At 40.0% G+C, this 16,042-nt stretch overlaps 1 long non-coding RNA gene across 1 annotated transcript; it reads right to left on the reverse strand.

Annotated features, from left to right (window-relative positions):
- Positions 1–573: 573 nt before the first annotated feature.
- LOC310843946 lies at positions 574–10,850 on the reverse strand. The gene is made up of 2 exons (XR_014563812.1): positions 10,719–10,850; positions 574–1,080 (listed from the first exon to the last, which is right to left on the reverse strand). It is a non-coding gene; the product is annotated as an uncharacterized lncRNA (long non-coding RNA).
- Positions 10,851–16,042: the final 5,192 nt, after the last annotated feature.

Raw genomic sequence — 16,042 nt, forward strand, 5'->3', positions numbered from 1 at the left:
GATGGGATTATTAGGTTTGATCTGGGGGCTGGTGATTACATCAGCTAGATAGAAATCAACTAAGCCTGTCTATTTCCAAATTCTTCTAGGTCCATTTTTTCTGTTCAGTAGGTCCACCACTGGTAAGAAGATGCATCAAGGGAAATGCATTACTGTGTGTGGTCTCTGAAGAATGAAGGAGGCATTGTAAATAGATGGCACTTTGTGCCATCATGTACAGTTAAGCACAGTTAATGCTGCTAACCCTTGAACTGGAAATTCACAAGCAGCCCTAAAGCAACCGAGCTTGCTGGCTTTCTTGTTCAAAGTTCCTTCATGACACTGCCTGTATTTCCTGAGCCTATAGGCAATGACTGACTTGTTCCGGATTATTATTATTTTTTAAAAGTGTGATTAATAGCAGTGAAAGCTAACTGCAGCAACTTAGCAAGATGTGAGCTTCCTAGAAACAAACATATTGGGCAGGGGAAGCAGAATGGCGAGTACACTACAAAATATTTTTTAAAGGGAGACAGTACAAGAGAGAGAGGAGAGGAGGGAGGGAATCGAAACAGGAGATCAAGAGCTCGGAGCTTGGAGGTAAATCAAAGCTTTATAATGCAGGATAAATGCTGAAGAGGTTTTCAGGGAGAGGGAAGTGTTGCTGCTGGAGCACATGATCTACTGTAGCCCTTTGCACTTTTATATTCAGATTATTGCTCGCAGCAAGTTCTGCTGGCTTCTGAGCTTTTCCTTTTGTCTCTGGGATGATTATAAAGACAGATATTCCCTCTAGGTGTTCTCTTGCTCTCTGCCTCACTGTTTCCCTCCTGCACTTGCTGCTGTTCTTCCTGCCTCTCTCATTATTTGCTGAGGCTTTCAAGTGCTCCACGACAGGATCCTCAGAACAAAAGGCCGTCATTACATTTATCCCTATTTATCCTCCTCCAATTTAAAATGAATGTGGGTCTCCTACTGAAATCGGCAGCATGAAGATTCATCTTGGTTGTCGCCTTCACCCTTCCTTTGCTTCAGTCACTTTGAATGCTGCAGCAGTTTCATCCGTTAGATTTATCAGCAACCTAATCAACCAGTAACTATCTAGTATAAAATACAAATATGTTTCTGTTAGGTTTCTGCCAACAAACCTAAGGCATGTTAGAGCTAGAAAAACACACGCAGAGAGACCTGTTGCTTATTACTTTCTAATCCCTGTCATGGATGCAATGGCAAATTAGGCATCTGTCTCTGAAGATAAGGATGGGGAGGAATTATACATGGGATCTTTGCTGGTGTTTGGTTTGTGCCTCCCTTTCATCTTATATTGCTTTCAGAAGTCACACCTTGCATTGGCAGGTACCTGTACATTTAACTAATGTAAGTAACAAATTTCTTCTAGTTGCTACCAAATTTTGAGGTAAATTTGAAGAACCCTGGTCAAATGAAACATTTGCGGAAAGTAAAAAAGTGATTTTGATGAGACTACTGAATTTTTTTCAGGAGTATCTGCACATTCCTGATAACTTTTTGGAGATAACACTTGAATGTGTGCAGAAATTACTGAACACTATACTGGGCAATCCAGAAGGAAGCAGGTATTTCAATGCTCCTGCAAAAACCTGAAAGCTGCTAATCATCAGTACTAATCAGTCACCCATTCTGGTTCTACAAAGCAAAGGTTAATAGATTACACATACACACACAGAGAGATAGAGAGAGAGAGAGAGAGAGAGAGAGAGAGAGAGAATGTGTACAATATTAAAAGTGTAGACTTATAAGGAACTAAATAAAACATTGGGGAAAGGGTTAAAAAAACTTATCACATGTGATTCCAATTTGCATGCAAGATCATTTGGACCAGAATGATAGCTTCCGATGAGAAATTCAGTAGTGGTGAAACATTCCTACTCCCCGCCCCACTCCCATGCAAGCTCTGTTCAAAACCAATTGTTATCAATGCAGGAACTATCCTGTGTTTACGATGTTTCCTAAAACTCAAAGCATGACAACCATTCTCTCATCAGTTCTCATCACTTGATGTGTTAGCTTCCTTTGACTTTCAGTAATAGAAGCAGGGAGAAGATGCTGTCCAAAGAGAACAGTGTCTCACAGTGTATCCAGTATGGAGCAGCTGGAAGAGGAGGAAAGGGCAGAGGGTGAAGAAAGAGCTGGGGGGGGGGGCTCTTCCAAGCTTTTGGACCCTTGGGAAACACAACAAAGCTGATGCCCCTGAAACTGGGTGTGAAGAGAGCAGCTGAATGGGACACAGCTCTGGACAGCCTGAGGAAGTATCATCCACCTTGGGCCTGCCCATAAAAAGGAAGTCTAGTGTGAGAGACTAGGATGTCCACTATTTCTAGGAACTCCTCCCATTGTGAGACTTCTATGGGTGAGCTAAAAATTCCATGGGACATTTCCTTTCTTCTTCTTTCCAACCCTCTAAATATTTCCCTAATCTGCCCCAGAAGAGGGAATAGAATTTCACTCACACAAAACTGGATTCCACCTTGTATTTCCCTCCATTTTAAATGAAGCTTAAAATGAAATGATAGTTATATGATGAATGAATCTTTGAAATAAAGTCTACAAATTGCTAAAATCTAATACAGAGCAGGAGTCACAGAAGACCCATAGCTCAATTGTCGAGAGCATCCTCTGCAATGCCAAATATCTCTACTTAGGGATGGATGGATCTGTCAATTTTGGTTTATATCTGTTTCTTGTTTAACCAGTCTTAAATTCAGATTGTCCCATTTTTACATCAATTTACATAGGTTTTTTTTATCTTGCATTGTTTTTACTTTATATGTAAAGAACAATTTTACATATAAAATTTTACTTTATATGTAAAGAACAATATATGTTCTTTTTAATGCAGTTTTAAGGGTGGAGAAATGCATTACAAAATTTGGAGAAGTGAGAAGGAAAAGACAAAAAAAAATGAGTACTCAGTGGAGCACAAAATCTGGAAGAATGATCTTTCCAATGTATTCTGATGTTCTGTTTCATTTCAGTCATGCCTTCTTGACATCACTATCCATATTATTTTTTTACATGAACATGACCATTGTGATTAATCAAAAACTAGAATAGTTGTTTTATGATGCCATATGATTCCTACATTGATATATTCTCAGTAAATGTGTCTCCTCTATATTGTCATTTATCCTTGTGAGTTGCCTCTTTTATGTCCTGCCCTCCAAAAGTGAAGGTTAAACCCAAACAGAAGCTGTATATTTCCATAGCTGGCACACACATCTACGAAGAACACACTAAGTTGTTGGCACACACTTTGTAGTTACAAAGAGCACACTAAATATAATATAACTATAATTCTTATGTAGTGTTTTTATGCTGCAGTTCAATATGATCAAACAAATTTTAGCATGACATGGTGGTGAGGAAAAGGGATTTTTTAAAAATGTGAGACATTGGCACAATATGACGTTAAGCAATTTCAAACCATCATTGACTATAGTAAGCACAATGTAGTACTTTTCTTTTTCTTTTTCACTGCAACAGACAGCTGACTAATGTTAAGCTCGTGGTCTATTAAGACTCCTAGATCCTTTTCACATCTCTTTCCTCAAAGAAGATGACTGATCTCATTGCAGTGTGCTAAACACATTTCCTGATCCCCTTGAAAAAGGGTCTGGTGTTTGGTTCAGAGTTAGAAATGTTGCCCATGCTCATCAACTTTCATTCGAGGCTTTAAAGCAGGCATCATATTGCAATGTATTTCATACAGGCAGGCAGGCATTTTATTTGTAAGCTGCTTTCCATAGTCAAAACCATGTCAAGGCGGCTTATAACATGAAAAAAAAATACATAATTACAAATATAATAAAAATAGTCATAAACATTCAATAAAACACATCAAAATGTATACATCTAAATTAACAATTTCCACATTAAATCATAATAAGATCTAAAAATAAAGATGCAAAAAATAATATAAATAGCAGCAACAAAGCCTGCCAACAAAACCACTAAGCAACACCCCAGCCCAAGAGTCTGTTCAACTCCCTCAGCTTTTGTAGCTGGAGTTAGTCAGGGCTCTGCCATCCCAGGTCAGGTGGAAAAAAGATGCAAGGCAGGGAACAGGTCTTCTGGGACTTACAACCAATATTTCCCCCTTTCCTCCTTCCTTTCAAAATATTCAGCAGTTACAAGGACTTGAAATTTGTTTGGTCACTAACATATTACAATTATCATTTGGGGTTGGCTTTTTTAAATGCTCAGTGAATATATCTGTTAAGCATACCTGAAATATAACATCAGAAATATATTGGGCAGACTACCTACTTTTTTTGTTTGTTGTACTGGTGCCAAACTTATTTGGTGGTCTTATTGACTATTTCAAATTGTTCAAGAGTTGCCAAGATTTTGTCTTTCAAAGTATTGTTGTATGTAATGTTATGACACAAACACCGCCCTCAGTTAACTAAGGTAAAAATAGAACTCTATAAATGAACTGAAAATCAGAACTCCATTCCCAGGGAGACCCTTCTAGAAGTTTCTCTGTTAGCCTTTTATGGAGCACTGAAGATTTGATTGATTAATTTGCCTTTGTCCTACCAGAGTGAATATTGCTTTTGAATATGGCTTTCAGTTGGCCTCTCCTTGATTGTGCTTTTGTTTCTATCTGCTCATGTTTTTGCTATCACTTCTTTTAATTTGGAATTTCTCTCTTTGTGTAATTATTTGCATATTGCTTCTATTTTTCTTAATCAACTTCAAGACCAGTACCTGGAATGGCAGGATATACATTTAATAAGAAAGTGAGTTGCGTGTGTAGGTCCCCAGGCCACCCCTCAAATAACTTCACACATAACACGTAAGTTTAGTTTTGTTTTTTTGGGCACTATTTTGGCCACAACTTTATTAAAATACAAAATCAGTGAGTGGTTGTTTAGACATTGGTTATGACTATCTGTCCCCCCACCTGGGACAGAACTGACATCCCGAGGTCCGATCGGTAGCCAGTAGAAGGGAAAGTCAAACTTGGGGGTCATTTGAGCTAAGCGTCAGACACACGCCACTCACCCCAGCAGCTCCCCGAAAGCTTGCCGGCCCTGGTCCCATGACAGGGATTCCCATGACAGGGATTGGGCGGCCCTGGTCCCATGACAGGGATTGGATGAAATCGTGGCAAGCCCCAGGATTCCTTTAACGGAATTCCCTTCAGTGCAATAGGAGGGGCAGGCACAGCCTATCCTGACCCCTCCACCACCAGCATCTTATAACCAATGCCTAACTGCAACCTTACAAATTGTGACGAATTGCTGAGTAGTAGGCAAAAACCAAATGGCACAGCCAATCACCAAATGGCAAAATTCCTATTAGGCCCCTGCGCCAAGGCACACGACCCCATGACAGGCAAAGCAAGGTCAACTGGAAAAGAGGGTGGGCGGGCGGGTGATCCGATGCACTCTGCAAAGAGAAAGAGAAACCAGAGTGCACCAATATTTAAAGACTATGGTCCCACCCACCCAATTTGCAACATACAATTTGCCCCAGCAACCCGGTTATCCAATCACAATGCCAGGCAACAACTATTAACCTGCCTGGCAACAAGAGGCCTGGCCCGGTGGCCCACACCGCAACACGTGCTCTCATTTATTGGAGAACACGCTGTACATGATTTGTCAAAGGGGCATGATATTAGACACTTTGACTTCTTTTCCACAGTGGCTCTCCAGTGAAAATACTACATTGTAAATGAACTGGACTATTTTTCACAAGTAGAAAACATTAGTAGATGAATAATGGAAACAGGAAATAAAGTAACCACAATTCCATTCCAGATTCAAAACCATGCTTATCTTCTGTTGCAAAAACAGTCTCTTGTGGTACCTTAAAAAGGGACAAACTTCTGTTGGAGTGAGATTTTTTGAGTAAGAGATTGCTCCATTAGATTCAGTTACCAATGAAATACATCATTTGCAGATTTTTGTAAAAAGGTGATTTAGCATCATCATTTTCTTAAGATATTCTTCAAAGAGCGTTGCTCCGTTACCACAATTATATATGGCAGTTTAATTAAATTATATATTTCTCAAAAAGATATATTTCATAATTGAGCATGAACTTTTAAATATTTATGGCACAGTGCTAGTTCAATGGAGATATATAAGGACAGAGTTGATCTCTCTACTTATTCCAAGAATGTTACCAGTTTGAAATCAAATGCTGCCTTAAAAAAAAGTCAAACCAATGCTCTATCTAGTACACTAAAAAAAAGCCTACAGGTTATGCACGTTTAACTTGTGAACATTCAGTTTTACACATGTGGCAGAAATAAAATTAAAATTAAAAGGGGATGGAAAGGAAGTGTGGTTTCAAGAAAAATGATGTTGGCAATCCCACCTGCCATTTAACCCAATGGGTTTTGACTATACACAGTTTAAGCTTTAGGCACAATCCGTAGAACAAAACCCTCATGTAAGTTGCAGGCTCCACCTGCTACTTTATATCTTTCAGTTGGAGATGTCAGGGAGTGAACCCAAAGCAAATATATATGTGCATTAAAAAGCACATACATATCCATTTGATCCCACTGAAAGTTAAACAAAAATAAAACCATAACAAAGATGAAATGGGACTATTTTCTGGTGGTTGCCACACACACACACACACGCACACACACACTAAAAAAACCCTCTTACATATTCCATTCTTCAGGTTTAGTTTTTGTTGTAATTAGATTGGTTGTAGCTGGCCACTTTTGCCTAACACGTTTATTGACTGTTGCCTGGAATTTTTTTAAAAGTCAGCAATCAAAGGATGCACAAATTGACTGGACTTATCACAAAATCATAGAACTGTAGAGTTGGAAAAAACCATGGAGATCATCTAGTCCAATGCAGGAATCTTTCACTCAACATGGGGCTCCAATTTACGACCCTGTTATGCTCTACTGATTACCGTAAGCTATACCTCAGCACTGGAATCATTTGTAAGAGTAATGAATGTTCAAACCACAACTTGTGTAAAAAATTGATTTTTTTTCTTTTCTTTTCTTTTTTAATCCTCTCATGAGCCAAAACCATAGACTCACTGATGATTAAAATGAAGGTGGCATGACCTCATCAGAAAACATTCTATCTGCCATGAAATGTGTGGCATTCCCTTTGGGTCAAGAAAATCTTTACACTAATATCATATATCCAACATCTTCCCTAAATGCTAAAAACACTAAAGGCCATAAGAATATAATTTACCCGTATCCTGAACTCTACTCAACAGTTAAACCTATGACCTATCTATGACAAAGACTATTCTAGTGGCAGTAACAGATGCCATTTTGTGGCTGTGGAGAAGAGGTCAAATCTATAAGCTACTTAAGTCCATCTCTATATATTGATTCTTTCAGGGCATACCCTACTTCCCATTTATAGAACATCCCCCGATTGGGCAATGTGTCACTTAAAAATTGTTCTCTGAAACAGGAGTTAGAAGGTTGCAAAAAGAATCATTCTCCATCCCTCACAGGCCACACACAGAAAGAGTTCAGAAGTAATCCATATGATCTCTGTTCCCACTGAAAGGTTCAGAAAAGGGCAACCACAATGATTAAGGGGATACAGCAACTCCCAATGAGGAAAGGTTATGACATTTGGGGCTTTTTAGTTTAGAGAAAAGGCAAATAAGAGGAGACATGATAGAGAAGTATAAAATTATGCATGGTGTGGAGGAAGTGGGCAGAGAAAAGTATTTATCCTCTTATAACACTAGAACTCAGGGACATTCAATGAAGTTAATGTTGGAAGACTTAGAACAGATAAAAGAAAGCACTTCTTCATACTGCACTTAGCTGAAGTGTCAAAATGAATAAATTAATTAAAAAAATTGTCCAGTAGCACCTTAGAGAACATTTAAGTTTGTTCTGGGTAAAAGCTTTCGTGGGCATGCACACTTCTTCAGATTACAGTGGTACCTCGGGTTACATACGCTTCAGGTTACAGACTCTGCTAACCCAGAAATAGTACCTCGGGTTAAGAACTTTGCTTCAGTATGAGAACAGAAATCGGGTGGCGGCAGTGCAGTGGCAGCAGGAGGCCCCATTAGCTAAAGTGGTGCTTCAAGTTAAGAACAGTTTCAGGTTAAGAATGGACCTCCGGAATGAATTAAGTACGTAACCAGAGGTACCACTGTAGTTAAACTGTGGAACTCTCTCTGACAGGAGGCAGTGATGGCCACCAAATTGGATGGCTTACAAAGAGGATTAGACAAATTCATGGCAATGAGGCGCTATCCATAGCGACTAGGAACAATGCCTTTGTTTTACGTCCACTTTCAGTCAATATACCTCTGAATTCCAGTTGCTGTTTTGTTTTTGTTTTAATTTTTTTAATCATTTTTTCAATACAAACAACAACCACAATAAACACATACAAGAAAAACTACAATAATAACACAATTTAACATTTCAGATTTGAGTACTGATATACCTATGACTACACATTTTTAACAATATTTCCCCACCTCTCTTCCCCTATTTTCCCCCACTGTCTGCCTTATCGCTTAAATATCCCTTCCAGATTTCTTCATATTTATCCATTCTTAATTTGCGTCGACGTACAATTTGTTTGTATGAAGCTAGTCTGTCCATATTATCAATCCATGTGCTCAATGGAATCTTTTTGCGGCTCTTCCAATTCATCAAAACAAGTTTTTTTGCTTCTAATATGGCACAGTACATCCAATTTGTTTGACCCCTTGTAATCTCGTGGGGACACAGCCGTTGTGCTTGTGGGTTTCCCATAGAAATCTGATTGGCCTCTTCGAGAACTGGATGCTGGACTAGATGGGCCTTTGGCCTGATCCATCAGGCTCTTATGTTCTTCCTGGGAGCTGAGCCCTTTTGGCCCCCTGAATATTTTCGTGGTGGGGGCCACCTCCCCCAATGTCCAAAAAGTGTTGAGGCAAAGCACAGAGCTGAATGCTTTTGCTGTGGAGGGGGAGGCGGGTCATAGAATCATAGAATTGGAAGAGACCACAAGGGCCATCAAGTCCAACCCCCTGCCAAGCAGGAAACACCATCAGAGCACTCCTGACATATGGTTGTCAAGCCTCTGCTTAAAGACCTCCAAAGAAGGAGACTCCACCACACTCCTTGGCAGCAAATTCCACTGTCAAACAGCTCTTACTGTCAGGAAGTTCTTCCTAATGTTTAGGTGGAATCTTCTTTCTTGTAGTTTGGATCCATTGCTCCGTGTCTGCTTCTCTGGAGCAGCAGAAAACAACCTTTCTCCCTCCTCTATGTGACATCCTTTTATATATTTGAACATGGCTATCATATCACCCCTTACACTCCTCTTCTCCAGGCTAAACATGCCCAGCTCCCTTAGCCGTTCCTCATAAGGCATCGTTTCCTGGCCTTTGACCATTTTGGTTACCCTCCTCTGGACACGTTCCAGTTTGTCAGTGTCCTTCTTGAACTGTGGTGGCCAGAACTGGACACAGTACTCCAGGTGAGGTCTGACCAGAGCAGAATACAGTGGCACTATTACTTCCCTTGATCTAGATGCTATACTCCTATTGATGCAGCCCAGAATTGCATTGGCTTTTTTAGCTGCCGCGTCACACTGTTGGCTCATGTCAAGTTTGTGGTCAACCAAGACACCAAGATCCTTTTCACATGTACTGCTCTCAAGCCAGGTGTCACCCATCTTGTATTTGTGCCTCTCATTTTTTTTGCCCAAGTGCAATACTTTACATTTCTCCCTGTTAAAATTCATCTTGTTTGTTTTGGCCCAGTTCTCTAATCTGTCAAGGTCATTTTGAAGAGTGATCCTGTCCTCTGGGGTGTTAGCCACCCCTCCCAGTTTGGTGTCATCTGCAAATTTGATCAGGATGCCCTTGAGTCCATCATCCAAATCTTTGATAAAGATGTTGAATAAGACCGGGCCCAAGACAGAACCCTGTGGCACCCCACTAGTCACTCTTCTCCAGGATGAAGAGGAACCATTGATGAGCACCCTTTGGGTTCAGTCAGTCAGCCAGTTACAAATCCTCTGAGTGGTAGCATAGTCAAGACTGCATTTCACCAGCTTCTTTACAAGAATATCATGGGGCACCTTGTCAAATGCCTTGCTGAAATCAAGGTAGGCTACATCCACTGTGTTCCCTTCAAAGCAGCCTCCTGCCAGTGGCGGTGCCAGGAGGAGGTGGAGGAGGGCAAACATCTTCAGTTCAAATAGGCCACAAATTTACTGTTTAGAGATATAAGTAAGCTGTGGCATACAGTGTGTGTGTGGGGGGGAGTATTTGATCCCCTGCTAAATTTCTGGACTTATTCGTAAGAGGGCAAACAGGCAAATTTAGCAGAGGATCAAATACTCTCCCCCCTCTTGTAGGGATTGGTTATATATCCTAAATCATCCAGCCTGACTGCTGGTTGCTAATTTTGCAGGGTTGATCCTGGGTTAAGGCTCTTCCTATGATGTACATCAAATAGGAGCACTCCCTCCAACACCACCATTCTGGGAACCTTTAACGGGGTACCTCCAATTCCCAGAAGCAGGTGTGGGTGGGCTCCCAAACCCCCCACCCCTTCCACCTAGACTAAGGATCTAACCCAATGCCTTATCTGCCAACAAGTTGTGACAATTGATATGAGGTAGGCAAAACCCTCAGAGAGGCCCAGTTTGTCTGCAGGCAAATTCATCTTTGTCCCTGAATACAGCGACCAAATATTCCCATAGCAAGATCTTAGGTAGGGCATCCTCTCTCACCTCCAAGCAGGACCATATGCTACATAGAGTGGGAGATGGGGAATCCAGCTCCAACTGAGCAGATGAGTGCCCAGTGATTGGACATGAGTGAAGACTAGGGGCTGAAGTCTTCACTCAGGTCTACCACTCAAGCCACACCCCCTTGCTTGCACACGATCGGTCCATTCAAATGCAGTTTCATGAGATGGGGATGCTTGCTTCCCATCCATCTGTTTCGGGCACACAATACTCCCCACAGCCTTGTAGATTACGCAACAGACACACAACCCAATTGGGCATACCATTCCTTATGTTAAATCATCATATGTGTAGGCCTAATCATGTGGATATTTTCATCTTAGTATCAGCAGTCCACATGGAAGGGATATGCTAGTATGAAATGATCCAGGTGATCCACACAATGCTGATGTCCCTTACATTACTGGTGTGCAATGGGAGCCAGGTATGGGGGATCAGTTCTAACCAAATTATATAATATAACCTTTTCTTAAGATTATTATTATTATTATTCTCTTGCTAATTATGCATTTATATGTGAATTTTATATCCAACTTCTTTTACTAATGTTTTCTTTTGAAAGGTTAAGTTTTTTTTGTTAATTTTGCTGTGTTGTGTGCATTCTGCACTTGACATCCTTTGTAATATTTTATTTTGAAATCTTTAAGATAATATGCTAGTCTCCTGTTAATTATCTTGCTTTGAATGCATACTTTATATCTGACTTTCTTCTGTAATGCTTTATTCTACATTGTTCCATTTTATACTTTAATGGAAGTTGTAAATGAATTTGAGATTTTTCCCCCTGTAAAATTTAAAACAATATAGAAATGAAAAGAAAAAATAATAATAGCGATCCCATCTATGCCTGAAAAATATCAAAGTAAATAGATTTTAGATGTGGACATTAATAGTCCTCCACCTTCTGACTTTGTTCCAATATCAACATGTCCTATACAGAATCAGGGTGTATCACTGTATGCAGTTGTGACATTTTCATTGATATCAGTATTATCTGGATTCTACCCTTCTCTAATTCAGCAAATATAGATTAAAGTGAAGCAGATTTTGAAGTTCTATTTGGGGACTTCTGGAAGTATTCTATCTTTGACTAATTGGGCAACTCTGCAGAGACACTTATTGATAAGAGTGTCTACTAGAAATTACATATCTGGAGAAGGAAAAGGCACTGGAAAGGATTCATGCACCTTACTAACTGATAAAAAAATTAGATGGTTCCTGTCTCATTCTGTTTGAGAAGACATGCTACCCAACTGCACCCATTCCTTGGAAATGCTTAAGAGGAATATGGTGGTGGGCAGGTTCGCTGTGAGGTTTTCCATATCTCCTAAGCATGTAGATGCAAGGAAATAATTATCACCACTGCCCAGCTCCTCCTCCTCTTCCTCCTACTAATTTTATTATCTGTACCCCACCCATCTGACTGGGTTGCCCCACCCACTCTGGGAGGCTTCCAACAGATATAAAAACATAATAAAACATTACACATTAAAAAGCTTCCCTTATGGGGCTGCCTTCAGATGTTAATCTGCCTTCAGAGAAAGTTCACCTAGTTATTAATCTCCTTGATATCTGATGGGAGGGTGTTCCCCAAGGTGGGTGCCATTGCCAAGAAGGCCCTCTCCCTGGTTCCCTGTAGCTTCACTTCTTGCAGTGAGGGACTGCCAGAAGGCCCTCGGTGCTAGATCTCAGTGAACCATGGGTGTAAAGAAGCTCCTTCAGGTATACAAGGCTGAGGGCCTCTTTGGATAGCAAAGAAACAGCCGTCATCTTGATTACACCAACACAAACTCATTTTATGAACATAAGGAAGGATTTTTCAACTATCCCATTCAATATTTAAAAGGAATATAGGAAGCAGCCTGATACTGAGTAAGACCATTGGGTCCATCTATCCTGAATGGCAGTGGATTTCCAGGGTTTCAGAGAGACGACTTTACGAATCTTGGAGATGGCAGGGATTGAACCTGGGAACTCTGAATTCAAGGCAAATGTTCTACCACAGAGCTACTGTCATCCCCCATTGTTTAATTCATGCTTTGTGGTTTCAAGATCCTTTGATACTGTATCCATTTCAATATAGTTCCTTTGCTAAGCATAGTAAATAACCTTTTGAGACATCAAGGTGAATAAAACATGAGCTTTCATATGAAAAAGTACCAGATACCATTGTAGAATCAAAGAAAGCAAGATAGCCATGATTCCAGTCTGTCTGAGTACAATTTCCAACCAGTACTTTGGCAGACACCATAGATGCCAGCCATATGTTTTGAATCATCTACTTTTTATCACATGTCAGATGTGCAGTGTAATGTTACTAGTCAGTGAAGTACAACGTGGATTGGAGTCACAGAAAAACAAGCACGGTAATAACATGTACATTTAGATCCGACAGCTGCTATCCATTTGGGGAACAAACATCTTTTTATCATAAAATGAAAAAGCAAGGAAGAGAATTTCAGGAAAATGGACCTAATATTATTGCCAGTGGCCTCCAGTTTACCACCTTTCAATTTTAAACTTTGGCCTTCAAAAGATTTCGGGCAGAAGACTTTACAATTCATGGTTTGTGTCTGTGTGTGTGTGTGTGTGTGTGTGTGTGTGTGTTCTAAACACAAAACAACCCATTGCTGATAACCTCCTCTCTCCTTTTAGATTTACACTTTTATTTTGGTGTGTAAAGGACACATCTAAAACATGCACACAAAATGTCAATAAAGGAAAATGTTTTAGAATAAAGCTGTGTAGACACCATACCTTTAAATAATCCTGGAAAGTGTAGTTTTTTTAAAGAGTGCTGGGAATTGTAGCTCTGTAAGGGGTAAACTGGTTGGATGGTTCCAGTTACAGATAGGTAGCCGTGTTGGTCTGCCATAGTCAAAACAAAAAAAATTCCTTCTTCAGATATCTGAAGAAGTGTGCATGCACACGAAAGCTCATACCAAGAACTAACTTAGTTGGTCTTTAAGGTGCTACTGGAAGGAATTTTTTTTGTTCTGGTTGGATGGTGTTCTTGGTGTTCAGCATGAGTTTGATCAAACTGCAGGAACAGTGGAGGACAGAAGTGCCTGGCGTGCTCTGGTCCATGGGGTCACGAAGAGTCAGACACGACTAAACAACTAAACAACAACAAAGGGGTAAACCACAGTTTCCAGGTTTTTTGGGAAGAGACGTGATTCGAATCTGCTATAAAGGTATTTCATTCCTTTTTAAGCGCCTTAGCTTTCTTAAGCACATCCATTTTATCCTTTGCCTAGGGGGTACATGACACTTAGGAAATTTGGGGCAACAATAGCAAGTGACATAATGGAAATATCATACCAAAATTAAATAAAGGGACGAGGACGGGGAGAAACTTGATACGGCACAAGCTACAACTCTCTCAATGAAAGATCTGCACCACATTGGAAGAGTCCATGATCCCACGCCTTCCCAACTTTTGAGTAAGATGACAAAGCTACTATGGGAAGGAGTTACAATTTAGTGTTCACTTCAATCCAGGTACTGTCATTTGAAAGGATTCTTGATTCATGTGGGTTTCTTTCTATGAGGCAAAGAGGTTACACCTTGAAGCCACAGCGCTTTGGAAATATTAAAAGCAGATGGCAGGTTTCAAAGCAGTTCAGATCGCAAAGTGAGATGAAAAAGCTTGAGAGCACAGCTTTGAAATGAAGTGATATTAGCTTGGGGTCTTATGAGCAAACAGCTTAATATAGTGATCTCAATCATCTCCCCCCACCTGCAATCTCAGGGGAGATAACTTGATAAATTGATGCATTACAATATTTTACACATCATTTTCCAGGTCAGCTTAGGAAGACGGACGCCCTTTCTCTAAGAAAACCCATGAACACACGTACACAAACAGAACAGGCAGGCAGAAGGATAAAGAAAACAGGGGCGCCGGGAGAGAAAGAGATGGGGGGGGGGGGAACCTTTCTGAAGTTATTGGTGATGCTTATCTAAAAATGAAACCTGCAGCTTCTGAAAACATCTGCACTTGCACATTATGATTGCCACAGTGACAGATACTGCAATAAACTGGTATTAAAAAAAGAAATTATGTCTTCCTTCAGAGATTCTAAAACTATTTTTAAAGTCTCTGGAAACAGAAGGCACTGAAGCATTTGAATAAACAGCACATCTTTTTAATGTTTCTTCTGGATGAAATTCTGAGAAAAGCATGATGATTGACTGCTAGAGCTGGAAAGAGAAAGGGATCGTATTTTGACCAGAGCTTATCACAAGGAAATGGATGTGGCACAAGCTTTGAACTCATTATCTGAACACTCAGATGTGTTTTAATACTGTGTTGTGTTTTCTTTTTCTATGCTAAGTGATTAGAATTGCATCAAGTAACACTCAGAATGATGCCAAAAGCCAATTAACAGTGCAAGCCCTATTCATAAATATGGGATTTATTACCAGGTAAGCAGGTTTAGGATTGCAATCTAAAAATTGTTAGAGAAATAGGCTTAAAGTTAAGGTCTTAACAATGGTTATTGTTCAGTGTAGGTAGTAATGTTGCTGTTTTGCTATCAAGGGAGTATCTAGCACAGGAATATAAAAATTTCTTTGTACAGTATTCAGGCTACTTTTATAGAAAATATCTATAGAAATTATTTTCTGTAGACTTCTCGAGAATTATCTTCTCTAGATATTTCTTTGCTCCCCCAGCTCTTGTTAGCAGACCTTGCAGCTAGGGTGAATTAGAGTGAAATAATTGCTTACAGTTTCTGGAGTTCAAAGGCTTTATTCAGGTAGGAACTATTTACAGGATGAGTGGAGATGAGAAAGAAAAAAAATAGCAGACATCTCGTCTCAACAGATCGGCAGAGAACAACAAACAAAATGACTTTAGTTTTAGGGGTGGAGTTAACCCCTTTTCTCCCTACTTTTCTTCCCCACTCAGCAGGCTGCTAAAGGAAGGCCATATCTGAACCCCACTTTCTTCCAATATTCCCTCAGTTTGGCCCCCTGCTGCTGATTTTCACCTACTTTCCTTCTCTCCTTCACACCTGCATGAATTTAGGCTGAAGACTGCATGCTGCCTTTGCGCTACAGATTCCCCACCCCTGATCTAGATGCAACTACACCAACAAGTGCATGTCTAAAGGAGGTTTAATATGACTATTTATCACTGGTTTTACAAAGGGCTTTTTTAAGAATAAAAGGTGCTTGTACTCAATATGAAGTTGTTAGAGTAAGTGCCATTTGGGGGGAAAGGTACTGGTACTGTGTACCCTTGAGTATCACCATAAAATAGTGATTTTTTTTTTTTACATAATATGAATAACTGTGTATTA

Source organism: Podarcis gaigeae, assembly GCF_964106915.1.
Source record: "Podarcis gaigeae genome assembly, chromosome: 4".
NCBI classification, from domain to species: domain Eukaryota; kingdom Metazoa; phylum Chordata; class Lepidosauria; order Squamata; family Lacertidae; genus Podarcis; species Podarcis gaigeae.